The 27,927-nt window shown below is 36.2% G+C and overlaps 1 long non-coding RNA gene across 1 annotated transcript in view; it reads left to right on the top strand.

Annotated features, from left to right (window-relative positions):
- LOC141949335 (uncharacterized) overlaps positions 1-13,704 on the top strand; it is a 138,911-nt gene extending 125,207 nt beyond the window's left edge. The window contains exon 2 of the long non-coding RNA XR_012630733.1: positions 13,110-13,704. This is a non-coding gene — a long non-coding RNA (uncharacterized LOC141949335). The remainder of the gene's footprint in view (positions 1-13,109) is intronic.
- Positions 13,705-27,927: the final 14,223 nt, after the last annotated feature.

Genomic DNA, 27,927 nt, shown 5'->3' with positions numbered 1-27,927 from the left:
TCAGTCTGGGAACACATGCTCATTCATACTGAAATCTTTTGCAAGCTGTGTTAACTGTCAAAATCTAATTTTGAAGAAAATAACTTTAAAACATCAAAATGTCTTTTTTTTCCCTGATGAAAGGGAGAAGACTATTTATTGACATACCTGGGAAAGGAAAAAGAAGAAGTTATGTGTTTTTTTACAAAAAGTATGTATTGTCTGCTAATATTATTAATAATGTAAACTTATGATATAAAAATAAAAAACCCATAACATTTCTAAAATAATTAGGAATAGCTGGTTCTTTGCATAATTCAAATGTCTTAGGGTATGTTCCATGCCACAGCATCCCCCATTTGTGATATAATGAAAATATTTTGCAGTTGAACAAGGGAAGCTTATTTGGTATGCTAATTAGAGGAGTAGTTGTTTTGTGTAGTATATTTTATACCTGGAGTAATTTTTCATGAATACTTGAGAAAGTAACCCCTCTAATTAACAAAAAAATAATATTTTTGCTCTTGAAAGTATCAACATGGGATACAGAGAAACAATTGACTTAGAAAGGTGAGCACAATAATGACACAGAAGTGAGAAAGATAAATTGGAGAACGGTATTGGAGAAGACAGAACAAAGGAAAAAAGGGTTGAAGAAGCAGCATGGGAATATCACAAGAGGAAAAGGAAGATGGGGAGAAACTGCAGCATGATGCGTATTGACGGAGAAGGAAAGAACAAACAACAGAATATACTGAGAAACATAAGTTTGGATTAAAATATAGAATAATGAGAAAAGAAGAGAGGGTAAATATACAGAGAATGGAAGAGGGACAAAAAATAAGCTAATATATTAAAACAGAAAAATTAAAAGTAGGAAGGAATAGTGGAACACATTTTGTAAGTTCTCCCTCTACCACTTGGGGTGGGAACAAAATTCTTCTAGAACCCCTAAAAACCAAACAAAACCAATAACCCTCACCATCACTGAAGAATTCCTAATTAAATGTGTATTCTAATAAATCTTAATATCTTCTCAAATATAGGAAATTGCTCCTTGTAGCTCATAACTTTCCCAGGAGGGCAGCTGGTCAAGACTAATTTCCCACAGATGCTGAAAGTTTTTCCCTACCTAACTTCCTTCTCCTACCTTTTTGATTCTTCAGTAAAACAAATGAAGCCACTGAACCCCAAAATAATGTTCTACATTTGGGAAGCAGTCCCTCAGAGACTCTTCATCACTAGGGAAAATGTAATGAATGAAGTTTTCGTGTGCGGCAGAAATGAAGCCAAACAGAAAGCATGAGTCTTTGCCACTTCCTAGAAAGAAAGGCACAAAATACACTTGAGGCTTTTTAGTTGACACTAATACACCGTATAAAAAATGGAAATAAGAATTTAGTTGGCAATTTTGGTCAGACACGCTGATTCTTGACCTGGTCCATGTTAAAGAGGAAAGTCTACAAAATGGCAGAATGCATTTGATATAATTAATGAGTATAGAAACATTGAAAGTGGTAAATTTCTTTATTTCAGAAGTCAGATTTCTGTTGAAGCAATAAAAAATTTGATTGGGAGACAAAATACCAAAAAAACCCAACTAAAAACAAATACAAGAATGAATCAACTGCTTTTGTTAAAATGAAACAAACCTACCCCGCTAAAAATACTGAGTCTCCAGCTTCCGCATTAACTAATCAATGTTTTTGAACATTAGAAATTAAGTGTAAATGATGGTATGGCATTTATATATTTCCAGTAGGTATCCACTCAGTTTTTGCATGTTTGTAAGTGCATGAGTGTTCATTATTTTCCTTCTTATAATTCTATTTCTCATGAATCATACATTACTCCAAATCTATCTTTGATCTCTCCATTTAGCTTAAACTTCCACTTCCTATTCAGTGGGTTAGTGAATGCGTACAACCATGTATACAGAGAAGAGACAACACTTTCAATGTACACGCAAAGTGCTTGCATATGTGTGAAACTGCATTCAAGAAATGGCAAAAAAAATGAGTTACTATGTATTTCTCTTTACATAAAAGCAGCTATGTTAATTAAAAATAACCAGCTATTTTAAAAATAACTAGTATTGTTCAACATAGCTAGCATCAGCATTTGGAGCACACAAGAAGTAGGTGTAAATTGCTATTAGATCACTTCATAGAGTCATTTTACGTACTGAAAATGACAGCATGAAACAAGGTTGAATTAATCACTCTCTTTTAAATTAGGATTTATTATCCTTTTATACTCACCTGAGGAAGAGCACATATTAAGTGCAATTGACTTGTTATTAGGCAAATCAATAGTCTTTTCTTTCCCCCTCATTTTCCATTTAACTTGACTACACAAGCACCTGTCAAATACCAAAATACCATAGTGAAACAAGCCCTGATGGAGACAAAGAAAAATGCTGTAGAAGATCTTAGAAAACTGGCCAACAATATACCTGTACTGGAGGAAGTGCATTTGGCCAGATGTTTAAGCAACTATTTATACTATAATTGCATTAGATGGATTGGTCTAGTTCACATTGTGAGAGCAGGAGTGTCAGTTCTGCAGGACTGAGTTGCTTTGTGGAATAGTAGCAGAGAGACAACCTGCTTTTCATTTCATTTGCTTACATTTACCTACTGCAATCTTCTCAGCTCCTGCTAATTAATAAGCTGACCAATGAACACTGGGTGGAAGAAGTTCTCTCTCAGATTCCCACAAAACCAAACAGCAAGCAAAATTATACTTCTTGGTATAAAATGAGGTGTCAGTCATACCAGCACACAACTTCTGAAAGGAAATGAGTCACCAAGCAGGAAAATCTGTTGAAATGGATAATTAATAGAAAGCTCTTGAAGGGTTTGTTTGTTGCTGGTTGCAGCCTGTGCCTTATTGTGCTTTCAGTTTCTTCCCAGGAACGTGGTGTAGAAAAGCAAGAAGGGGATCAAAAGTCAGGAGACCTGATATAAACTGCGTCTTCCAGAAAGACACAGAGATGACACATTTCTGGGTGTCAACACAACATAATGATCCATTTTCTCAACAGAAAACAGACCTGATCACTGTGTGTGAAAGTGTATCAGGAGTGGAAACCTCCGGAATCCTTTGCAGCAAGGACCCACGGGCAGATGTGGTGAGCCAGGTGCTGTACATAGAAATATGTGACGGAGAGATTTCCACAATCTGAGCATCAGTGCATGATGCTTCCATGACTCTTCAGACAAATTGTTTACTAGTAGTTTATCATTAAGGAAATAGATGTAATGCTTATGGAATTAACTATGCTTGTTAAATAGCCTAAACTGAAAAAAAAACCCAAAACAACAAAAAACTCCCCAAAACATGCTGACTTCTGTATACCTACTGTAGACTTCTAGAATTTTATGCATTCTGCCCAAGATCATATTTCAACTGAAATTTAGTACATATAATTTGCTAAAATGCATGATAAGAAGCAAATGCTCACTGGACTGGAATACATTAGATTTCACGCAGTATTTGTTTCAATTTACCAGCAACAAATATTAAAAAGATTTTTTTAATCTGATTGTTACGTTACTTAAAGGTATTCCAGTGCCTTATACTCATTAGATGAACTCACTAACTTACTATAAGCTTGTCATAACATCAATCCAAGTAGAACTTTGCAGCAAAAGGTAGCCTCTCACGTAAATATTTGCAATGAATACAAATACCAAAATTTGCATTTATGTCAGTACAACCTATGAATTCACAGATTGCAACTCATCAGCAAGCCAATGCATGTCAGACCAAAGGCAAGAAGAATCATTTAACCCTTCCTTCCTTTTGTGAGTGCTTAAATTATGTTTTCTGAGTGATCTGCAAAGTTCATGAAGTTGGTGGTGGTTCCTTTCCCTGCCTACCTGTGGTAGAAGTCAGCAGGTAGAAATGACTAAGCTTACCTCACAGCAGGCAAACTAGCAGATATTACAAAAAAAAGATCCTATGAGCAATGAGAAACTGCTAAATACTTGACTTTTTTTTTGTACTTTGATTTTAATTATGCAATTTGGGAGGAATTAAACTGCTCTGTAAACACTGTATTCACTCATTGCAAGGAATCTACATTTAGGAATGGATTCAAAGCCCAGAGAAATTACATGACTTCAGTGTCTCTCAGTATCATTTTACCCACACTGCAGTAGTGCTTAGGGGACCTAACAAAGATGTGGTCTCATCTTCCTGTAAGAAGGAAGAACTCCTTCTTTTGAAAAAATTATGCTGCTAATAAGCAGCTTGTGGTGTCATCCTTCTTTAATTGTTATCAGACTTTCTAAGGGTTGCTAAATGGTTTCATAAAAGTTACCTGATACATAAGTTTTCAAAAACATTTTAAGAACTGCTGAATCATTTTCTGAAAAGTTTTGAATGAATGAAGTATCAAGCATTGAAGAATTTGGAGTAAACAAATTCACAGACCAGCATAAACTGGACTGGCTCCAATTTTCTGGGAAATTAGATGACTGCTAACCATGATTCTTTTTCATAGCAACAAATTCAGTGAAATTATTTGTAAAATAATTAGTATTGCTTTTATTTTTCTTGAACTGTTTCTATGACAAGTTTTTAACCATGGTTCCAGCTATTACCCTTCAAACAGCTTTTATTTGATTATGCTGACATAAAAGTAAACTGCTAGTAATTCCTCCTCTGCCAGGACTTAAATCAGGATGAGCAGCCAGTGGAGCTGTCAGTTTGAGTTCATTCCTGCGGCAGCAGACCCCATCTACCCCTTAATCTCCATACAGTTGAGTGTACTGGCAGTGGAGGCCACCAGCCCACAGAGACAATGGCAATATTGGGAGCTCTGAGAATTGCTACTCTCACTAGGGTCAGGGGATGCTCATGTGTGCATGGAAGTTCTTGGTGCATGAATGAGGCTCAGAAAAAGCCTTCTTTCCCACTCAGTGGTTTGAAAAAGAACATAGGCCCTTCTTTGGCCTTTTTATACAATAACCCCAGATGACAAAACTTTGTGTTAGCCTCATGGCTGAATAAAAGTAGCTTTGTGTCAATGTAGTGTCTGAAACTAACACACATTGGTAATACTGGATTGTCACTGGGAAACATTTATTGCTTAATATGCCAAATGACCACTACCTTCTTTTCAGTTCATCCAGTTTAAGACTGTTAGGCTATAAACATGACAACTTAGGAAATTCTGAGTAGGTACAAACATGAATTTGAGACAAACTTGATTACTGCCTTTGAGGTAAAGAAGCATACAGAGAACTGTTAAAAAAACCCAAACAAACACGAAGGTTCTTGATCATACTACATACAGCTCAGTGAGTCCATAAGGACAGATGCAAGGCTCTTCTGTTGTTCAACAAAATTATCAAGGAAGCAGCCTGCCCATATTTTTGTTTCAAAGTCTTGGGGAATGTGACAGCTTTCCCATTTGTCAGCCCCCCAGATACATATCCTTAAATTAAATGCTTTGAGAACAACATTGATCTCTAACTATGTTAGTTTCTACAAAAGTAAGAGTGAACCATGGTTCTGACATCTACTCATTCTGTTAGATAGATTTTGCATCCCATAAAATTGATAACAGTTTTATTAGATTTATTGTAAGTAGGCTATAACTGATGGATTGAACACTCAGATCACAACACATAAAGAAACATAAAAAAACACGTCATAAAGAAAAATTTATAAAGGAATTAAAAAATACCAGAAGAGAGAAAAGCAAGACCAATGGTTTTAATTTTATACTGCAACTACTTAAGACTTCTTGCTGTCTTCCGTATCTCCCTCCTCCTGCAATTCTTTCCTATCATCGTCTTAGTGTACATCTTATGTTGCTAAAAGGAAATTTTGATACCAACAATAAGAAGTTGGAAAATAATTAACACTTTACATTTGGTAAACTATATGATCCCTTCACATTTCAACCAGGAACTGGGGTGCAAGTGTAATGCTGCCAAACTTTGTGATAGAAATAACCACTATTTAAAAAAAAAAAAAAAAAAAAATAGAGAAGGAAGAATAGTTATGTCATGGATAACATAGAAATAATTTGATAAGAACCTTATAGCTACTCTAAGTTTACTCCTTGTTCTAAACCAACAGTTCTAGTAGTATTTCTTGTATTATTTAGCTTTTACATAACATAACCAGGAGACTAAAATAATGACCCAGAAAATATTATGGGTATGATTTCTTTCTTTCTTCTATACTGTATTTAATGGTACTGCCTAATGTTACAGAATATTTTTAATTATGTCATGTTTTTTGAGTTAATTGCTAGATCACTTATGTGTACCTCCAAAGAAGTAATCTAGTGAGGCAGCCTATAATCAGCAGTTCAAATATCTCTCTATGTGAAGTCCAAGCAGTACAGGGGCAATATGTAATAGTATATATTTCAGGACACAGCAGGATTACAGAGTGACAGAAATTCACAACCAACATGAAAGATCCTAACTGACATAGGATTACTGCACCAGTCTGAGTAGGTTTGTTTACTGGTTTAACTGCTGGATGTATAATTTCTATAATTAGAGTCTGACCAGCTTAACAACATTGCAATGCAGCTGTAGCACCCTAAAGAAATTTTAGACAGGCTATTAAAGAATGATTTATGAAGCAGGTTTTTGTTCAACCAAGTGATTAGAATTTAATAACATAGCCTACTTACTGTTGAACTGGACATAACCAAGCTAAGAAACTATAAAAAGCAGAAAAAAAAAAAAAAAAAAAGAAGAAAAACATTACAGTATCTTCTGCACCAGAGCTGTGAGGAGTAGCATCATGGTAAAGTAACCAAAACATTTCAGCCTTCCATTTTAGGCAATGTCTCACCCAAAATATTGTGCTGAACTGCTAAAATACATTATTTTCCCATTTGCAAAAATTAAGAGCTGCAGTATGATGCCTAGCAAAAGCTTATGTTTGTTCTAGAGGCTGAGTAAAGGGAAAAGGAATACCTAAAAAAAGTGCTTTGGGAAGGGGGAGTCTTCAAATGTTATAATTTAGAAGGCCTTTTTTAATAAGGGAAGCAGAAAGAAGAAAAAGTTATTTAAAGCATCTTAGAGCTGATGGTAACTCTTTTCTCCCTAAATAAAATTTCTTGCTAAGTGGTGTCCTGTCAGTTGTCAGACAAGTCTGAAACCTGATTCCCAGTAACTTTAATGAGAGTTGGACTGTGTTTGCAGGTCATTTGACCATTAGTACACATTTCTGTTGGGAAGAAAACTGTCTTATTCATACAAGCCCTTATAGCAATGAATGACAGCAAGTCCATTTAGTACATTTCTGATGGTGTTGTTCCAAAACAACTTTGCACTCAGCAAAAGAGAAATGATGGGTGTCAGAAAGAATATAACTTCAACACAAATAGGCTCTGCTCATTAGCAGATGGATTTGAAGTACAGATTTTAGTGGAAAATGAATGTACACAACTACAAAAGAACACCTACTACACCTACTTGCAGCATTATGGGATGCTTTCTCAGAGAACTGTGTGTGCTGGGCAAGTATTCAGTAATTTGCTCAGAAAAAATGACTGAGAAAGCAATGGCTGAGGTTTGTGCAGAAGCTATGGGAACAGTCCCACTGAAACCCACAAACAGCTCTTTGCAGTTATGAGCAGGCACCTGGATCACTCCAACACTCTGTAGTACAATATAGAAAGTCCCTGGAGTGCCAGCAGTGGAACAGAAGATACACATAATAAGCAGGTAACATTGGAAAATTCAGGGGATAATTTGGAAAAAGTTGCCTCTAAATTTTTTTGTGACTCCTACACCATGTGGTTCATCCTAGCAGTTGTCTTCTTGAATTCCTGCTCTCATAATTCTCTAATTTCTTGTGCAAAACACAGGCTTTTAGGAAGGATTGAACATGATTAACCAAACTGGGCTAAGAAAATTGTTCTGCACTTCATAAAACTGCTTGAAAATGGGAGTGAGGGGAGGAAAGAGAAGCTAGTAATATTTGTGTTGACAGAGATGAATGAAGTGTGACAATTGTGATGTCAAGATGCATGAAAACTGTACAGGAAAATAAAGGCTTGATAAGATGACCTTGATTAACATGTTGAACAGAATTAGAGAGAACTGTAAAGGGCAATCTGACTGGTGAATTCCGTTCCAGAGAAACAGAGAGAGGGGATGATGTTTTTAGGAAAGTCAAAGTTGAGAAATAAGTGTCTGTATCCCAATTGAAGATGAAGGTCAGAGCATCTGAACAACAACAAAACTATAAAAGAAACAGCTGTGATGGACTTAAAGAGAGGAAAGGAGGGATGCTGGTCTGAAACCTTTACGGCAGTTAAGATAGTTTCGTTGACTGAAAGAAAACAGTAGTGTACTGTGGTCCAGTTTCAAGAGCTTCTGTGGAAAATACACTTGACTCATGTGGAGTGAAAACTGGAAAAGTGAAGCTAATCAAACAGAAACTGGGGAGGGGAGAAACATATGAGCCAGATAAAATGGTATTTATAATTTCTGTAATATACCAATAAGCAAATATCAGATCCATGTTTCTCCCTGTCTATGGCATCGGCACATGTTGCTGTCCCAGAAGTCTGAGGCCAGGGCGTCACCTCCTGTAGGAATCATACTGGAGCATAACTGAAGGTTACTTCACAGACTATTGTTTGATTCACAGAAGTAGTACTTTATATCCAGAACATTTCTAGGAAGATGTTTACAACACGGTGCTCAGTATGTCAGTTCTCAGTAGAGAAGAAAGGATTCTATATTAAGGTAACTAAACATGTCAACAGTACAGAGGGAAAGTAATAAAGTCTTTTATTTAAGGGTGGTAATGAAATAACCTGCTATTGTGATTCTAAGTGTGCAGATGGAAGATGTTGCTAACAACTTTTAGGGAACTTAGAGGGTGAACAAACTCATCATAGAACATTTTGATGAACTGCCTTTTGGAATTGTAGATCTATTTGTCAAAATACTTTTGAGACACACACTATTTTATGTCTTGCTTTGTAGATAGCTAGGCGATTTTTCCCCAGCACTTACACATTAAATATAACCATATATTTTTTGCTGTCTTTTTGATTTCCTCAGCATCAAATGAAACACAATTACTGCTCTTCTGAGAGTCTTTGAGTAGCTCTTAATATAAATTAAAGTTCTCAGTTATACAAAACTCACCAGTATTAGCAAAAATATGGATTTATACTATATAAATTAAGAAAATCCAAATGTGCTGATATTGGCAGACATCCATATGTTTGACCACAAGTTCACATAGCACAAAGGAACTTGGAAAACAGCTTAGCAGACAAGTAGTTGCATTACTGGATGAGAAATTTAACTGAAAGGGAAATTTAGAAGGAAGAAATTCTTCATTTGGAATACCTTGCTGTTTCATCATTAGAATTTTAACCTCTGAAGTATCTGGCAGCATCTTGGGTTATAGCAATTTGAAGTTAAGTCTACACTGAAAATGACTGAAAGAATTTTTCAAATTCCTCTGTTTATCAAGGGATAATGTAGTCCAAGGATATTCTCCAAGCTTTCTGAATGTAAATGTGAAATTTTAAGACCAGAGATGGAACTCAAATAATGTTTTCACCAGAGGATCATGCAATACTGTAACCTATGCTTGTCATCATTCTAATAGTTTACATTAGCATGAAATAGGGCAGGATGCAAAGGTAGTTTAGTTCACAAAGTCCCCTTTCTCAATCTGGGAATCATAGGTCCCTTAAATGCCACTAAAAGGAGTAGGGGTAATGAAATACTGGAAAAAAAAATGGTTATAATTTTTAGAAAGCCATTGTAAATTGACTGGCCATGCATTGTATATATATAAACACTTCATGGCAGAGCTAGGCCTTCTGAATAGCAACTTATTGCCCTATGAAAAATATCATGCAACTTCTTATTCACAAGCCTGTATATACCCAAGACTTCTCTCTAACTGCTCACTGAGCACTCATCTGCTCAGAAGAGATGCCTGACACCTGAGAAATGTTTGAAATTATTTCTGTAGCATCACAACAACTACAACTCAGCTGTTCTTCTACCAACGTGAAAGATGCAACAATTTTTACATCATGGCTTGATGCTTATTTGTTTTCATAACAGGCAGGTAAAATGCTTTGGGCTCTGTCTCAGTAAGATAAAAAAGCAAAGAAACATGCTCTGCTATTTGACACTATGTAAACGTTGAAAGTTCTTTCATTATGACCCAAATTTTATATCAAGTTTTGGACTGTCAGCTTTTTTTTTTTTTTTTTTTTAAAGTATATATCAATAGAAAATAATAAACTACTAGTTACCAGGGAGAAGTAGTGTTTTATTTTACTGCTGTGGGAAGCAAATCTGATCATACAGAAAGGACTGCAGTCAGATAGGAAAGAGTGTTGGATATCAGTGATTCAGTATAATGACCAGGACAACCAGGTTATCAGGCCCAGTCAGCATGGGTTTGTGAAAGGCTGGTCCTGCTTGACTAACTTGATCTCCTTCTACAACAAGGTGACCCGCTTAGTGGATGAGGGAAAGGCTGTGGATGTTGCTTACCTGGACATTAGTAAAGCCTTTGACACCATTTCCCACAGCATTCTCCTGGAGAAGAGTATCCCTGGACATTCTCCTGGAGAAGAGTATGCTTGGACAGGGGTACTCTTCACTGGGTAAAAATCTGGCTGAATGGCCAGGCCCAAAGAGTTGTGGTGAATGGAGTTAAATCCAGTTGGCAGCCGATCATAAGTGGTGTTCCCCAGGGCTCAGTACTGGGGCCAGTTCTTTTTAATATTTTTATTAGTAATCTGGATGAGGCAATCAAGTGCACCCTCAGTAAGTTTGCAGATGACACCAAGTTGGGTGGGAGTGTTGATCTGCTGGAGGGTAGCAAGGCTCTGCAGAGGGATCTGGACAGGCTGAGGCAACTGTATGAACTTCAACAAGGCTCAGTGTCGGGTCCTGCACTTGGGGCACAACAACCCCCTGCAACACCACAGGCTTGGGGAAGAGAGGCTGGAAAGCTGCCTGGTGGGAAAGGACCTGGGGGTGCTGGTTGGCAGCCGGCTGAATGTGAGCCAGCAGTGTGCCCAGGTGGCCAAGAAGGCCAATAGCATCCTGTCAGAAATAGTGTGGCCAGCAGGACTAGGGAAGTGATCTTGCCCCTGTACTTGGCACTGGTGAGGCCGCACCTTGAATACTGTGTTCGGTTTTGGGCCCCTCACTACAAGAAAGACATAAAGGTACTGGAGCATGTCCAAAGGGCAATAAAGGTGGTGAAAGGTCTAGAGCACAAGTATTATGAGGAGTGGCTGAGGGAACTGGGGTTTAGTCTGAAGAAAAGGAGGCTGAGGGGAGACCTTATCGCTCTCTACAACTACCTGAAAAGAGGTTGTAGCGAGGTGGGTGTTGGTCTCTTCTCCCAAGTAGCAAGCCATAAGACAAGAGTAGATGGCCTCAAGCTGTGAGAGAGGAGGTTTAGATTGGATATTAGGAAAAATTTCTTTACCAAAAGGGTTATCAAGCCCTGGACCAGGCTGCCCAGGGAAATGGTTGAGTCACCATCCCTGGAGGTATCTAAAAGATGTGTAGATGTGGCACTTAGGGACATGGTTTAGTGGTGGACTTGGCAGGTTTGCCACGGGACTCAATGATCTTGAAGTTCTTTGACAACCTAAATGATTCTATGATCATTTCTCTAAGACAGATGCAGATTTTTACAAGCTGGAGAGTCGGGTTGGAGCCCAGTAATGTCTTCTTTCCTGTTTCTGGTTTCCACTCTCTGACAGAGGTTTTTAACCTACCTGTCACATATTACATGACAAATGGCAAAAGACCTAAACTTTAAAAAACAGAAACTAGGTTTTCATCCATTTTTACATGGAATATTTTCTTCTTTTGTTTCTCTTTTCTTTTTGGAGAAACACTTCCAATTGAAAAGGTTTGATGAACATTGGGTATGTCACGTAAGCAGCATGAAATCCCAAAGGAGAGTACTGTAATGTGGCTACATATTTTTAGTCACAAAGTAATACAGCAGGACACTATGCTTATGCACATTAATTTCTAATTTAGGTACCTGAACTAGGAGTATATTTCCTGGTAAAATCAGTTAGCACACAAAACCCTCTTTGCTATATTCACAGCCTAGGCACCTGCTTTAGGAACTTGTTAGATGCCTTAAATCTGATGGTGTGAATATCCATTCTGTTGTAACAAGTTCCTCCATCAGGTGGGGATGCAAAATGGCACAGAGCGTTTACTCTGTAAAGCTCTGTTGAAAACATTAACATGAGTTTCCATCATCTGCTCTGTAGCTTCACAGGTCTAAGTGTGGAACAGAACTTCAATCTCAGACTGATTTTTGTCTATATTTTTCTTAGGTACCACTTATAGTAAAAGGAGACAGAGCCTCAAGTCTATGAGCAAAAACCAAAATGAAATAAAGAACTCCCTTTCATCCAAAAACATCAGGTAAAACCACTTTGAGGTGTATTTATAGAGACAAGGGCTGTAGGTACCTGTTATACATAAGGCTTCTCTATAAAGCATGTGAAACATACAGGTGCCAGACTACATTAAAGCCGCTTATACTATTTCATTGCTTTGTCTACATTATGCTTTAAAATAATTAGGCCATAAAATACAATTTTCATTTTGAAATTTTTTAATCATCTGGGACAAGAAGGTGGAAGAGAATGAAATACAAATAGTGGAAGATTATATTATCCACAATAATAAACACAGCAGATTCAATATTTTTTATCTTCTCAATAAGAAGGAGAAAATTTGGATAGTCCAGCACTACCCTGTAACTCTCTAACAGTGTCTGAGATGAGCAGCATTAGGATTGTTTTCTGGTATTACTGCAGCAGCCCTTGAACATTCCCAGCAGTGCCGTGACAGGGCCAGAGAGATAATTTCTAATGACTGTACAACCAGAAATGTTTTGCATGATCTACATCTTAATTGCTCTTGTTCCCAAAGAACAGAAAATCAAGTTTTACAATACATGGCAGGGGACTGAAGAGTCTCTTTAGAAAACTTACAATGCAAATATAGGACAACCAGGACTTTGAAACTCATTCATACAATTGCCTTTCAGAGTAACACTTCTGCTTCAGTTGCAGAAATAATCTGTTACTACTATGATTCTTTAAATGAATTCAGGTTTGGGTTTTTTGTTTGGTGTTTTTTTTTTTTTTTTTTTTTTTTTTTTTTTTTACGCTCTGATATTACTTCATCTAGAAAAAGGTTCCATATGGGCAGTCCCATGAATTAAATCATAAAATAATGTATATGAATAACACCTTCTTTTACTAATCTAACCAACTGAACGACTATCAGGGAATTGTCACTGTCCTCTGAGTTCTGTTTGATTATACTTATTCTGAAAGCATGAAAGTAGAGGTGAAGTTTGTCAACAGCTTGCATGTGTACAAGGGAGTCACGATAAGAATACTTAGATTTTCCATGTCAGGTTCAGTCTTTTAGGCTGCCTTTTAGACTCCAATGAGTGAAAGATCCTGCTCAGCCTAGTTGGCCTTAATAAAGGCACGTACATTTCTTCAGAGAGTGGCTGATTCCTTCACAGATTACTGACAGCCAGTTTCCAATAACAGTGTGAAGCCTGTTCTTAATCCCTTTTGATAGAGATCCCAAGTAATCTGCCACTCTTTTGCTTTAGTCCAAACAAAAACCCACACCCACAAAAAAAAAAAAAAACAAAAACAATGAAGAAATGATGAGCAATGGGGCAAGGACCTGTTTAAAAAAAAAAAAAAAAAATCTGATTTTCCAGAAGTATGGTAATGGTATTTGTTATTGATTCAAGACAGGACACATTTCAATCTCAGTGATTTTGCAGGTTTTTCTTTGCCTCTGCTGATGGTTCTAACTGTTCAATACTTACTTCAAAATAGCTTACACTACTTTTCTCTTTCTTATCCTGAGTTGTTCCCGTCATCATTAACTGGGCATCAATTCTCCTTCCTCATATTTATTTAGTCAGGACTCATACTGACCAAGTGCTACCCTTTCCCAAAGGATATTGGCACAAATGGTTAAAGCATAGGTATGTTTCAGTAACTGAGAAAAGAAAGTCTTGCAAAGAGGGAAATTAAGGGTCTTTTTTCCTAAAAAGATGATGTTATTGTTTATGCAGCATATAGAATGCAATCTGATTTGTGAAACTGTATCAGCATTTCTTTGCTCTAACCAAAAAACTTGGTGATTACTGAATTAGCATGTTTCCCTTTAGAATATCTTTCTCTTAGTTAAAGACTTTGTCTCAAAAATCTTGGAGTTTTATACAGATTCCTGTTGTATGCAATAATTCTCCACGTAACAAAGTCTCTCTTGTGGATTTCATTGAGTTTAAACAAAGCCCATTAACATTAATCCAGTTTTTCCTGTTCTGGGTTGGAACTTTATTACTTTTAGACTAGTTCGTCATATCGTTTTAGATATATAATATAAATATATTCCTTCATTAAATCTATATCCAGTCTCATCTGGGTTGCATTAATTCCCTCAAAGTCAAATTTTGCTTCATTTATGAGATTGGTGGCATTGATTTCAGAGGCCTAAACCAGAAAAATACCTGCACTTAATGGAACAATTGTACCAGTCCCACTCTGTATATATCAGTTGTAAAGACATTTCCCCCCCCAGCCATTCCCTGCCTCCCCCGCCTTCCCCCTTTGGTAAATGAATTAGCTATGTTGCTCTTCAGATAAGTGCATGCTTTTCAAATAAGTGCTTAGTCTCTGACCCTTCTTAAAGGCTGATTTTATCTTTCTTTTTTTCTTAATTTGTTTCAAACTGAACTTTACTTGACCCCACATCTGCAGTGATTAAAGCCTTTATAAACCAATATCATGCTTAATTTTGTCTTATTTTAAAGGGTTTATTCCTGCAAAGGATACTTAAGTGAAGGTTACAGGCATGACAGGTTTTCTTACAGCCCAGTAACTTGCTGTATGAGATTCTGAATGCTTGCTGGGATGCAAGAACAAGCAGCAACTGAGATGCAATATAATCAGGTACAAATAAATCCCTGTATTTCATCCATAAACCTAGTGGACTGGAAGTGAGTACCATGTGTTCCTCACAGCACAGTCCAGGTTTGCAAAACATTTGCCTTACCAGCAAAGCCCAAAAACACCTCTATTACCCTTTCAGAAGCTTCAGAGTTGATGGAACAACAGGAGGCAGAACTAACATGCCACAAAAAGGAAACAGGAGGGATCAAGAATATTGATATCCCAGGTCATGCCAAGAATCTAGAAACTGCCAGGTAGTATTTGTAGCTGATCTTCAAAGGTGATTCACACAAACATCACCCCCACCCCCACGGCCCATTTTAAAATTGACTTCATGAGAAAAAACATACCAATGAGGCAACAGAGATTTTTAATCATAGAATATCAGGTTGGAATGGACATCAAGGATCACCTGGTCCAGGCTTTCTTGGTAAAAGCATGATCTAGACAAGGTGGCTCAGCACCTGGGCCAGCTGAATCTTAAAAGTTTCCAGTGTTGGGGAATCCACCACTTCCCTGGGGAGATCATTGCAATGGCTGATTGTTCTCATTGTGAAAACTCTTCCTCTTGTGTTCAACCAGAATCCCCCCAGGAGTAACTCATACCCACATTACCCCTCATCTGTCCCATGCAACTCCTTGTAGAAAGGGAGTCTCCCTCTTCTTTGTAGCCACCCTTTAAATACTGAAACATGGTGATAATGTCTCCTTTAGCCTTCTTTTCTCAAGGCTGAACAAACCCAGTTCTCTCAGCCTTTCCTCTCATGGCAGGCTTCACAGTCCCTTGATCACCTCTGTGGCCCTTCTCTGAGCCCTCTCCAGCCTGTCCACACCTTTTTTGTATAGCAGGGACCAAAACTGGACACAGTATTCCAGGTGCGGCCTGTCAGGTGCTGAGTAGAGTGGGATAATGACTTCTTTATCTCTGCTGGTGATGCCCTTGTAGATGCAGCCCAGCAGCCTGTTGGCTTTCTTCAGCACCAAGATTTTAATATTAGCCCCGCTTTTTCCCTATTTAGAGTCCATATTAAAACTGCCAATGAAGGTGAAAAAAAGAAAAACCAAGAAGGCAAGTTATGTATCACAGTGAAAATAATTCCTTGCTGGCCTGAAAGCATTTGATCAATATTTTGTAACAGTGATGCAAATAAATGGTGATACAGTTTCTTCTCAGCTCATCTACTGGGAGACACCAGCAATCCACAGGATACTTGAATATAAATTTAATTTTCTATTTCCAGGAATTCCTTTCAATTTTTTTGTATAGAACAGAGTAAAAATTGGAATAAATCATTCTCGTGATGCAAGAAAAAATCTGGAGGAGATCATAATGTGTTTTTATGTATTATAATGATACATAAGACCGTTCGGTTCATTGTGTTTCATTCTAACCATCAGTGTAGTTATGATAAGTGAATTCCTGTGCATCTTGAGTTAAGCATATGCATAGTTATTTGCAGAATTATAGTCCAGGTAGCCAGGAATAATCCAGGCTAATCTTCCTGGATTAATGCATCATCTAGGTGCATTATTTTCTATATGCAGAGTGGACTATACAATTTCCTTTGATCTATTTTTAAAATAAGTACAATCCTGATAGGGTTTTAAAAGTTTTTTAGTGTAAACACAATATTTTAGCAAAAGGTTAAGGAAAGCATTGCTGACTATAAGAAATCTTGCATGAAAATGATTCTTCATATTATGTTGAAAGAAGTAAAATCTCAGTGAAATAAATTCTGACTATAAACCCATAAACAAACTGACTTTAAGGTGTATTTTTAAAACAACAAGAATGTTACTGATTTAAACAGAAACTGAGGGTCTCAGCATTTTTCAAGATGATAAAAAAGTAAAAAGCAATATAAAGTATGACAAACATATATAGATAAAAACATTAGTAATAGAAGTAATTATGCAAAGTTGTAAAAAGCCTAATAAAAAGATGAAATATTTGTGAAGAATGGATTCATACACTGAAGCCACTAGAATTTCACTACTTTCATAGTCCCTAATAAGAACTGAATGGCACTAAAAGTAAACCTGAACCATTTTGGCACCTTTTAACTAGCCCTCTGCACAAGATTTCTTGTTATACATGGGGAAAGATGACTTTGACAGATTAAGTTATGGAAGTAAGGTATCAGTGATATAATTGAAACGTTATGTTAAAGAAACATTGCAAAGTGTAATATTACAGAAAGTCTCTTTCAACAGAACTCAACAGACAAGAGATAATTATTGGTGGTGTTGATGGAGAATCCATTTTGCAATTTTTTTTATTAACCTGTTGATTTGTTAAATTATATTTCGTTGAAAAGACTGTGCAAGGAATTAACAAGATGGTAATGTGAGACAGGAAATTAACACTTTTATTTCTCTAAGTCTTCAAAAGCTTGGTTTTGTGCATCAGCTAATTGAAGGTATGAACTTTTATGGACTTGACATAACAATGCACAGATTTGATGGCTTGGTGTCAGCCAGATGAACTAGATTGCTTAATGGGAAATCTGGTACCAGATCTTTGCCATTTCAAAATTCAAGCAGCATAAAATTTAAAGAGTAAAAAGTTATTTATAATTGGATAGATATGATTCAGTGAAAAGGATGCCTGATGAGAAAGACTCCATAATACAGTGGCATCTTTTCACTAACTTTGTAAGCTTTGGGTCAGGTCCAGAAAGGAGAAGGTTGAGGGGAGAAGGGGAAATCAGTTATCTTATACTAGCCCCTTTTTCAATAGTATGTGAAAAGAGGCTTATGGAATCTATGTAAAACCTCTCTTGGATTGTGTATATACTTCATATCAGCTGAAAGTTATGACTGATTCAGATTTTTTTATATTGGTATGAGGCATGACAGAAAACTGTTCATTAAAAAAATATTTTATCTTATGAAGTAATTATACATGAACTAGATCTACTGATTTGTCACTGACTATAGAATGTCATCACTAATTACAAATGAACTTCACATATTCTATGCATCATCACCTTCAACCTCACAACAAGAAATATTTGGCTGTGGCACCCCCTCAGCTGTTCAAGTATTACAGAGATACCATCGAGGCTTGACAAAAACAAAACTTGAAAAGTTACAGCAAATAGGAGCCCCCAGGGAAGGGGACATATGTAACAGTACAAAACCATTTTCAATGAATGCGTACAATATTCTGCCATAGTTGTTCACTCCTAAAAGGTCAGCGAATAAATCTTTCAGCTGCATTATAGAGCACTCACACAAAGACTTTCCCACCTTCAGTGATTTTGCAACATCAAAGCTTGCTGCAACAAATAGTTTGCAACTGCCAATGTTCATGAAATAGATGCTTCCATGAGCATTTATATATGATCAGCATATCCTCACTACAAAAATCTAGACAGATAAAAGCTGCTTAGCAAAATTATTATAATCTACTCTATGCCCTAGGGTTTAACAATAAAGTAATCCTCTTCAAGGCTCAATTATTATACCATTGTTTCCTACAGATTATCTCCATTAAGTGAATCTGCTGTGCTGCTCAACTTCTGATTGGACGAATTTACAGAGTACTGATTGTATTGATTAATAAAATAAACAAGGTTCTCACTGGATCACCTGCAGACACAGTGTGATGAAAGGAAAGCTCTGCCTCTCCCCATGTTCACACAGAGCGCTTTATGAAAAACTCTGCCGACATCACTATTTCTTCTGACAACTGATGGCAAGTTGTGATTATAATTACTGTAAAAATATGTTGGCCATCACAGAGGGGACTAATTCACAGGCCTCCAGAAGGACTGGGTCTCTACAGACTAAACTGCAAAGTCACTATCTGTAGTAGAGCTGTAAGAAACTCACATTCTGCATGAGCTGGAGAGAGCTGGAGAGAAGGATGTATGACATGATGGGACTGAGGTGTTGCATTACTGACTGGCTTGAAACAATTAACTTCAAAACATCCTAAAACAGAACATTCAACTCTTCCAGTCTCTTTCTTTCCTTGTTTATTCACCTCCTTTTTAATGTATTTATCTTTCAAGTGTGATGTTGTCACCGACCACTGACTATGCTGATCCAATGCTCTAACTGCTGGTTTTGGCACTGACAAATGTTAGAGGACCCTCACCTGTCTGAACCTCAGTTTCTCCATAAGAAAACACACATGTCCTATAAGTCTTTGAGATATATTCATGAAACTGTTAGATAAGTCCTTAAATAGATGCTAAACGAATAGCAGTGCTCACAAGTTATCCATAAGCTATAGAGTTTTGATGCTACTGCAAAACGAACAAGAATTTCTCACAATAATCTTTAAGAGTTACAACTGGCACAATAGTTTCTCCTTCCAAAATGAAAGGCTTGTATGGTATTAAAAGTAATTATTTTAAAATAAAACCCTCAATTATTCCCACAACACTTTTGAGAGTTAATTACATTTAGACTTAGATGTTTTGGGTTTTGTCATAAAAGCATTTATTTTGGGTGTTTGGGGTTTTTTTTTTTGGTCTAATATATAAACTTGGAATTTACATAAGAAACACTGAAGAGACTCTTGCATTCAATGTTATAAATAACAATGAAGTGAAGCTAATGACTAGAGATAGGTCACTGTTAAAGAGAAACTAAGACACAGGTTATATAAATAAATGCATCTCTTGTTGAGGAGGAGTATTACTGACAGAATAATAGCAAAACTGCCGCCGTGCTCTCCACTAAAAATGAGCAAAGGCCAGTTATACATTTTAATTGAATCATTTCTTAAAAAGCTAAATGAACTAGCAGGTTATGTCTGAAAAGAAGGAAAATATTTCCCTATCTTACTCTCCTCCAAAGGGAACGGGAATAATAAAGTCTGGCAGTCTGGGGGGGTGCAGAAGATTGTCTTGGCCTATCTTTCTCTGCATGTATCCATTTGTGACAGCATCCTTCTCTTATTCAAATATTGGGACATACACAAGTCAGCTGTTATAGCTGTCAACGTGATAGATGAAAGCAAATTTCCTAGTCATTCAGGAAAGATCAGAACCACTGGACGGTAAGAAAAACCTCCCACATTGCAGAGCTCAGGGAAAACCAATTAATATGTACAGGGAAGAGAACTGTCATATTGCTATTTGGTTTTTTGATTCTGCTGAAATGTTGTTTCATTGCATCTTAGACAATAAATAGTCTTTCAAAACCACTGCTGTTTAAGAAAAGATAACCCAGTGGTTGAGAAAAAAGGAGAGATACCAATTCCATCCTAAGAAGAAATCACAGAAAATAATCCTCAAGATTTTGAAAGGAAGTGTGACTCCCTTATTGGTATCGGCAAGCTCATGCATAGCTGTGGATCTCAGACAATACAGAACCTAATAGTGTCCAGATACGTATGGGTGAGGTTTTTGGTGGGTGTTTATTTTTTTGTTTGGTTTGTTTGTTTGTTGGTTGGTTGGTTGAGGTTTTGGCGCTTTGTTTGTTTGTTTTTGTTGGGGTTTTTTGGCCTGTTTTGGTTTGGGTTTTTTTAAATAATATTTGTGTATATATAATGGTCCCAAGCAATCTGGACAGAGACCAAGGGTGATATTTAGCATCATTTCCCATGCTCAGGTAGCAGTGCTGTCACAGTGGTCTGAAACCTCCCTGCTGGCATTATGAGAAAAGGGCCTATTACAAGTTCCACCACATTACTGTGTGTCTACAGCTACAGCCAGTCCCAGCTTTCCTGGGCTGAATCTCTGCCTTACACTTCTGCTGGTACTATGCAGACATACTGAAAAAAAAGGGTTTTTTTCCTAATAAATTGGTTCTTTATTAAGTACAGTTTTTCCTTCTCTCTGTTGTACTTCATCTGTGGATTTTCCTGAGTGATTACATACATTTATAAGATCCATTGGCTTGCTTTGTAACTGCATGGGTCCAACACTCCCCTTTCTAATATTAATTATCTGTCTTAGTTCACACTTATTATGTTATTATTAAGAGACCAATTATACTCTAGCCAACATCTTCTATCTCCTCTGTCCTCTTTGCTAACATTTCCCATTATTATGAACTGGAAGTCCCTGAAATACAGATAGACTCAGTGCTGTGATCTTGTCTATTCAAATGTCAGAAACTGTCTGGCTGAAATGATACTTCTCTTCCTCAGTCTTCTTTTGCTATGTGACTTTCCAGTCATGTATTTGCATTCCTTGTTTCTATGTCCTCTAAAGTCCTCTTTCCCCTCCAACTTCTCCGGCTTTTTGTTTGCCTTTCCCTCAACCAACTTTCAGATACAATAAATGATGCAGCAGGACTAGCAGACTTCATGCATCATCTCAAATTGTTTTTGAGTTCAAATTTTCGACCTAAGTCCCATGCATGCCGGAATGTAGTGTGTATTAAAATATATCATATCTCAATAAAGTAACAACTTCTTCTTTACAGAAAAAAACTATAAGGATCCATAGGAGGACTGTTGGAAAATTACTTTGAGTTGAGAAAATAAAAGGCCTTTTTTTCTTCCTTGTAAATGCTGTGTCCCTAGCAGATATAAAAATTGGTTTTCAGTTCACACTGTTTTTTCTTTTTCGTTTGAGGTTTTGGTTTTTGGGTTTGTTTGTTGGAGGCAATCAGTCAGTACAGTTGGAAAAATCAATCAGTGATTTACTAAGGTTTGTTTTAACTTCCTCAGCTCTCTGTGCCACATAATTTATGGCAAAATAAGGAAGGAGGAGGGAAAATCCTGGATAGAGTGAAAATAACTGGAAGGGGGAGGGGACACAAAGGTGTACCCAACAAGTTGGGTAAAGAATTTTCTCCATGTGAACAAATTTATGCAAAATGCTCTCCTAAGTATAATAAAGTGGCTGATTTAATGTTCTACATTTTTTGAAAAAGACTAATATAAAATGTCAACTATCAAAATAGCAGAGATGAAATTTTCCTAGCATTATTTTTTGCAAGAATTTCATAAACTTTGTATCTTAATAAGCTGAAAAGGAAAAAAGTCGTAAAAAATTTTCAGTTGTAAAAAAGCCAACACCTTGGTTCATATTCAATGACTTTGTTTTAATTTTTACCTTTTTGCTTATAACTGTATTCGTTTTTCATTTTAAAGCATCACTTTGAACTGAAAATATATCTCACTGATTAAAAAAAAAATAATTCAACATATTCTCTTTCCTGTTCATTAGAAAGATGAAAAAATCTCTAAAAATATGAAAAATAAAATTAAAAAATGTTTTTGATACAGTAGTGCTATCTGATGAAAAGGAAGTTTTTTGTCCAGTAATTCTTGATTACCCCGAAAAGAAAGGATGCTACTTGTTTAAAGTTTTGGATCATTACTTTGGTGATTTATTAAAAAAAAAGATTTTATGTTAGGTGTCTTTGAAAGATGTCTATAGTCTTTGAAAAACTTACAAAAAAACCAATCAAATGCACGAGCTGACAAGTGTTCATGATGACAAAGGATGAACAAAAGTCTATATAATTCATTGCACTTTCATTAGCAGGGGTATGAAATAATCTAAAAGTCTATTTCTATTGTAGAAAGACTGAGAAGTCTATTAAAGGTAACACACAAAGCATAACTTTTCTGGAGTGTAAAAAATTCCTTGATCCAGAATAAAGAACAAACAGCAGTCTGCCACTCTAAAAGATAATTGTAGTTGTACAATTCATAGTAGGAAGAAGATTTCCTGGGAATGAGATGCTGAGCAGCAAGGTATAAAAACATTCAGGAGACTGGGATCGCTGAGAGGAACTGGCCAACATTTCAAAATGCACAAAGCTGGGTAAAACCACTTGCACAGGATAGTGTACACACACACACAAATGTACCTGCATTCGCATTCTCTGTGGAAATGTAACAGTTTCAGAGATGTTTCTCTCAATTTTACATCATTCCACAGGGTAAACCTGTGTAGACAAACTGTAGACAAGCTTTTTTTGTTTTTTAAATGTTAAAGCTTACATTGCCCTAAAGAGGAATCTAGTAAAATATGGTCAACTTCTGTTATTTTAATTTTTTATTTTATGGGGAAAACTACAATTGCTATTTTTAATTTCTACTGGAATCTCTTTCAACAGATGAAAAGGAGCATCTGTGCATATTACTTGGGTAGGTGATAATTCAGTTACATAAACTAATGACATTTGTCAGCAATATACTCTCTGAAATACTGAAACAAGGTTTTCGGCAGCATACTTCAAAAGGATCTGGATTTAATATGTATCAACTGTGCCAAATTAATTTACTGGTAAGTGTAAAATAACAAACTCCAGTGCAAAATAATTAACACTAACTATCTTAAATATGGACACTATTGTGGATTTAACAGTACAGTAATTCTATGATAATAAAATAAAATATACAGTAACTTGCTTTAACTATCATGTTAAATGCCAATTAAAATCAGAACATACCTCACAAAATTAAATGTGTTTATAAAAAGTCAACCACTAAAAAATTAGAGGAAAATAAAAAGGAGCCACCATGTTGTCTATAAAGACTCAAAGCAATACATACTCTTGAAAGTCTTGCATTTCTGTTCTGTTTAGGAATATTTTTAACTAAAGCAACCACTTGTGCAATAAGATAACACTAACAAAACTTAGTTTGAGATTTCGTAAGATTCTTTCTAAGTGCTTCAGATAGCATATTGGCTTCAAAGGGACTGTCATGGAGCTTAGAATACCTTAGTTCATAAGCCTTTTGCTGAATCAAAATTCTTAATTATTTCCATGGAATAGTGCTACATATCAGTTCCCATTTCTGAATCTGCCATCTTGAAGGTTCTAGGGTGTTCTAGACTAACAAGACATTTCTCTCAAATTAGAATTAAATTTAAAAAACAGTTTTCCATTCCATTTTGAAGGGTTTCACTCATGTAATCACTAATCCAAAATATACACATCTCCTAGAACACTATTTCTTCTTTAAGCCCATAAAAAGAGACATGTTAGTCTCCAAGGTAGTTTGGCACAGAGAATATATGACTATTAAATAAGATATTTTTGCAGGGGTTTTTTGCCTTCTTATATGGTCTAGACATAAAATGCACACTTCTTTTCTATTGTCTGCTTCTATTTTTTCTTTCTTTGTTTCATTCCAAATTCAGTATAAAATTTTTATTGAATTCAAAGTTGTTTTAAAATGAACAATTATATCTTTTTTTTTTTTTTCCAGAGAATGTAAATTAAAACATATTCATGTTATTTATATATTTTACAGTATTAAAAGTTGTCTGGACATGGTCCTGGACAGCCTGTTCTAGGTGGCCCCATTGAGCAGGGGCACTAGACAAGATGACCTCCAGAAGTCCCTTCCAGCCTCAACCATTCTGTAATTCTCTTGTTCACAATGTATGACAAGGACAGAAAGGGTATCATAAAAGTCAAGAAATCTCCTAAAGAAACATGGACTAAGAATAAAAATATACTGAAAACGTAATACAATTACATTTTAGATGATTTCCATAAATGTCTGCTCTCAATTACTGTCAAATACATTACACCTCGTCTTGTAAGGGGCATTACACCTTTCTCCCCACACCCTCTTATTTATTCCCATGTATCATTGCACCATACAGGTGTTTTCAACTACCAGCCAATAGCATTTTGTTAAACTTAACAAAACTTTCGTTAAGCTTAACTTTATTAAAGTTAATTTATTATTCATATTTATTATTGATAATGTAATAGCTAATCAACAAGATTTCCAAGGGGACTTGGAAATAAAAAAAATGAAGTTTTATTGCCAAAAATTTCCAAATGTACTGGCAAGGAGTTTGACCCAGCTCCATAATGTGCTTAACATGAGCTCTGAGTACCAAATGTTAGCATGGTCCAGTCTGGTCAGGAGCACAGCAGCTATCTGATTTCAGCAAGTGTTACTTTAAAAAAGTAGTAGTTTATTATTAGAACATCTTTGTGAGCTAGGCTTTTGCCATTAGGAGAGAGAAATAACAAGTGAAAGCTCAAGAGTGAACAAAGCATGAGAGACAGAGTGAACAAGAAAGAGAGCATTCACTGAGATCTCAATACGGATATAGAAAAGTAGAAAAAACTAGACTGAGACAAACCAGAAATGACAAGCTGCATCTCCCTGGCAGTGGGCCAAACCTAAAATACTCCATAACAGTAAGGAAAAGAAACCTGCTGCAAATCCTCTGGGGGACTGGGATGAAGAAAAAGGTTGTGAAGCTGGGAAAGATACCTGATTATAATAAAAGAACACTTAAAGTGCCTGTAAATGCTACATGCCTTAAGTCCCTCAGGTAGCAACCCTTACTCATACCTGCAAAAAGTGAATTTACTCCAGAGGCATCTGGGATGCCAGTCACTGCAAAGACCTAAGTTACAGCCTCCCTCAACAACAGCTTCTATTTTCCCTTTTGTAACTGTTTTCTCTGGTCTCTCAAAGAAAGATCACTGACCGCAACAGCAATAGGAAAAAAAGTATTGAATTGCACTGCTTGTCCACTTATACTAGTGGGATGAACCCACAGGATCTCACTAAAGATTAACAAGATATATGTTTAGCTTTCCCACATAAAAATGTGATCTTTCTTCATGTCTAAGAGGAAAAGGGCTGAAATTCAATAGTACTTACAAGGGTAACCAGTCCAAACAAATGTTTGAGCTTTAGGAATACCTTGTCTGTGATAAGCCAATGTTATGTACTCACAGAAGACAGACACACAGCATGCTCCCTTTCTTCCAGTGCTTGTTAATTTGTTTGTTGTTACATTAAAGGCTCTTTGGAGTCATCAGGTCTCATCCAGAGTTGTACATAACTGCTACCTAGGAACATGGCCGTAACCGCTCATCTGCAATTCCCGTTCCTATTGAAGGATTTCTGTACATGGCAGAAAATCAGCGTGTTCCTCAACTAGTCAGCAGAGCTGCTGTGATACTGATTCTCCATCAGGTGGTTGCATGGCATTCATGTCAGCCAGCTATCATTAAAATCCTGACCCCAACCTCGTTGAACCGTGATTAGTTACACTGACGTTGAGTGGAGTTTTTCATCTCTGCCCTGATGATGTGTCAGCATCATGACTGCTATCTAACTTCTTATTTATATGTGACAAACCAAACTACTGACTTCCACTTCTACTATGAAAACTGACTTTAGTATCTATCCAGCACAAACTCAAATAGTGTTTCAAATCTTAGTGACCACAAAGTATTTGCTAACAATGTATTTAACTGTTGAATGGGTGACACATTGATATCTAAGCATTGAGCCCTGCAATGCTCTTAATGCCATCACAATGGAACAGTACAAGTCTTCTATCCACGTGTTATTTTGATATATTATAGTACACTGGGACAATTTCACAGACCTCGGTAACATAATCTAGACATGTTGTCTTTGGTCACAGTTTTTCAGTTTTGCTAGAATTTTCAGAGTTGGCATGGTTTAGTTTCTCACTATTTTGTTTCTGAACCCTGTATCTTTTAGTTTTTTTGCTTCAGCTTAGACATCAGCTTTGAATGTTAGGGTCTGCAATTTAGGAAACTAGTCTAATTATTGTTAAATCTCTGTACACAAAGTCATTAACCCAAATGAAGTAACCAGACTAAGAAAATAATTCAGCAGTTTTGTTTATATATGGCACATTTGAAGACCCCTGCAATAAAATGCTTTCCATTATTTTACTTTGTTATTATTTGTACTTATAGGTACATAACTATATACATACGCTGACTAGAAAAGAATTAGACATTATTGCTAAAGCAAACAAGTAGTGTCAGCATTATCATCAGAAGGGATGTATTTGTGCTTTCAAACTGCCTTTACCGGGGCAACCAAAAATTGTAATGCAAAATGATTCTATGTGGGTTCTCACACAGGTTTACAGTGTTGAAAGTATTTTAATAAAGATTTTCAGTTTACATTCATTTTGGCCTTATACACTTCCATTTGCTGTCAGAGTCCACTTTATTGTTCTACAATAATTTTCTTAAATAGCATAAGAAAATTCAAAAAGTAGCCATAAATTATCAACTGTTGAGAATCCACAATCACTTTATTTTTTTCAAAATTAGTTAATCATATTGTTCATACTTGCTCTGCATTTCAGCTTACCCTGAAATCTATCCTCTTCGTACACCTGTGTGTGAAGGTTTTAACCCAAGAGCAGATGTAGGTGTGCTGTTGATCATTATGCAAATTTTTCCATTGCTAATTATGATGAATATGAAGAACTTTTTCTTTTTTTTTTTTTCTAATAAAGGGGATTAATAATGGACCTCTAAACCACATCAGATTTTCTAGACCATCATTTTGGACAAGTATTTTTGAGAGCAAGATACAGTGTACATTTATTCTTACAAAGACTTCATTGAAGCACTATAAATAACCAAAAAAATAAAGCTATCAAAATCATGATGTGCCTCAACATAAAAGGCTTAAATTTGGCCAATGAGTTATGCACAATGAATAATTCAAGCAGCTCTATTCATATGCACAGTACTGTATAAAATTTAATTCAAGAATTTAAGTATTTGCCTCTTGTGTGATTTTATGCCTCTAATATAATACAATTTCCTTTCTCAGAGAAATTACTACAGCACATTTTGACATCTGTTCTTCAAAGAATTACAGAGAGAGTTCTTAAAAAATATACTTTACAGTGTTTTATGTAAACCTGCCCATTTCTATCAGACTCTGCAATAATTATTTTAAGTTATGAGGGATTGCTCTTCATTTCATTCATATTCATTAGCAGTGGGCAAATATCAGAAGTATGTGGATGACTGAAGGGAGCTCCAAAATTGAGAAATAATGTCTACTATAAAGTGCTGCAGGGAGCAGAAATGGAAAAAGTAGAAGCACTCTGTATACCAAATAACTTTAGGAGAGGAAACATAGCTTCTAGATATCTTGGAGATGCCTGTTCATTTTAGAAAATGTCATAATTCAGCCTTCAGTACTAAACATGGAAATGAAATAAAATATTCTCTTTGCTAACAGAAGCAAAGAAAAATAC

This window comes from Strix uralensis, chromosome 13 (assembly GCF_047716275.1).
Source record: "Strix uralensis isolate ZFMK-TIS-50842 chromosome 13, bStrUra1, whole genome shotgun sequence".
Taxonomy (NCBI): domain Eukaryota; kingdom Metazoa; phylum Chordata; class Aves; order Strigiformes; family Strigidae; genus Strix; species Strix uralensis.
Note: the sequence above shows the minus strand (reverse complement) of the source record. Positions and strands in the feature narration are given on the sequence as shown.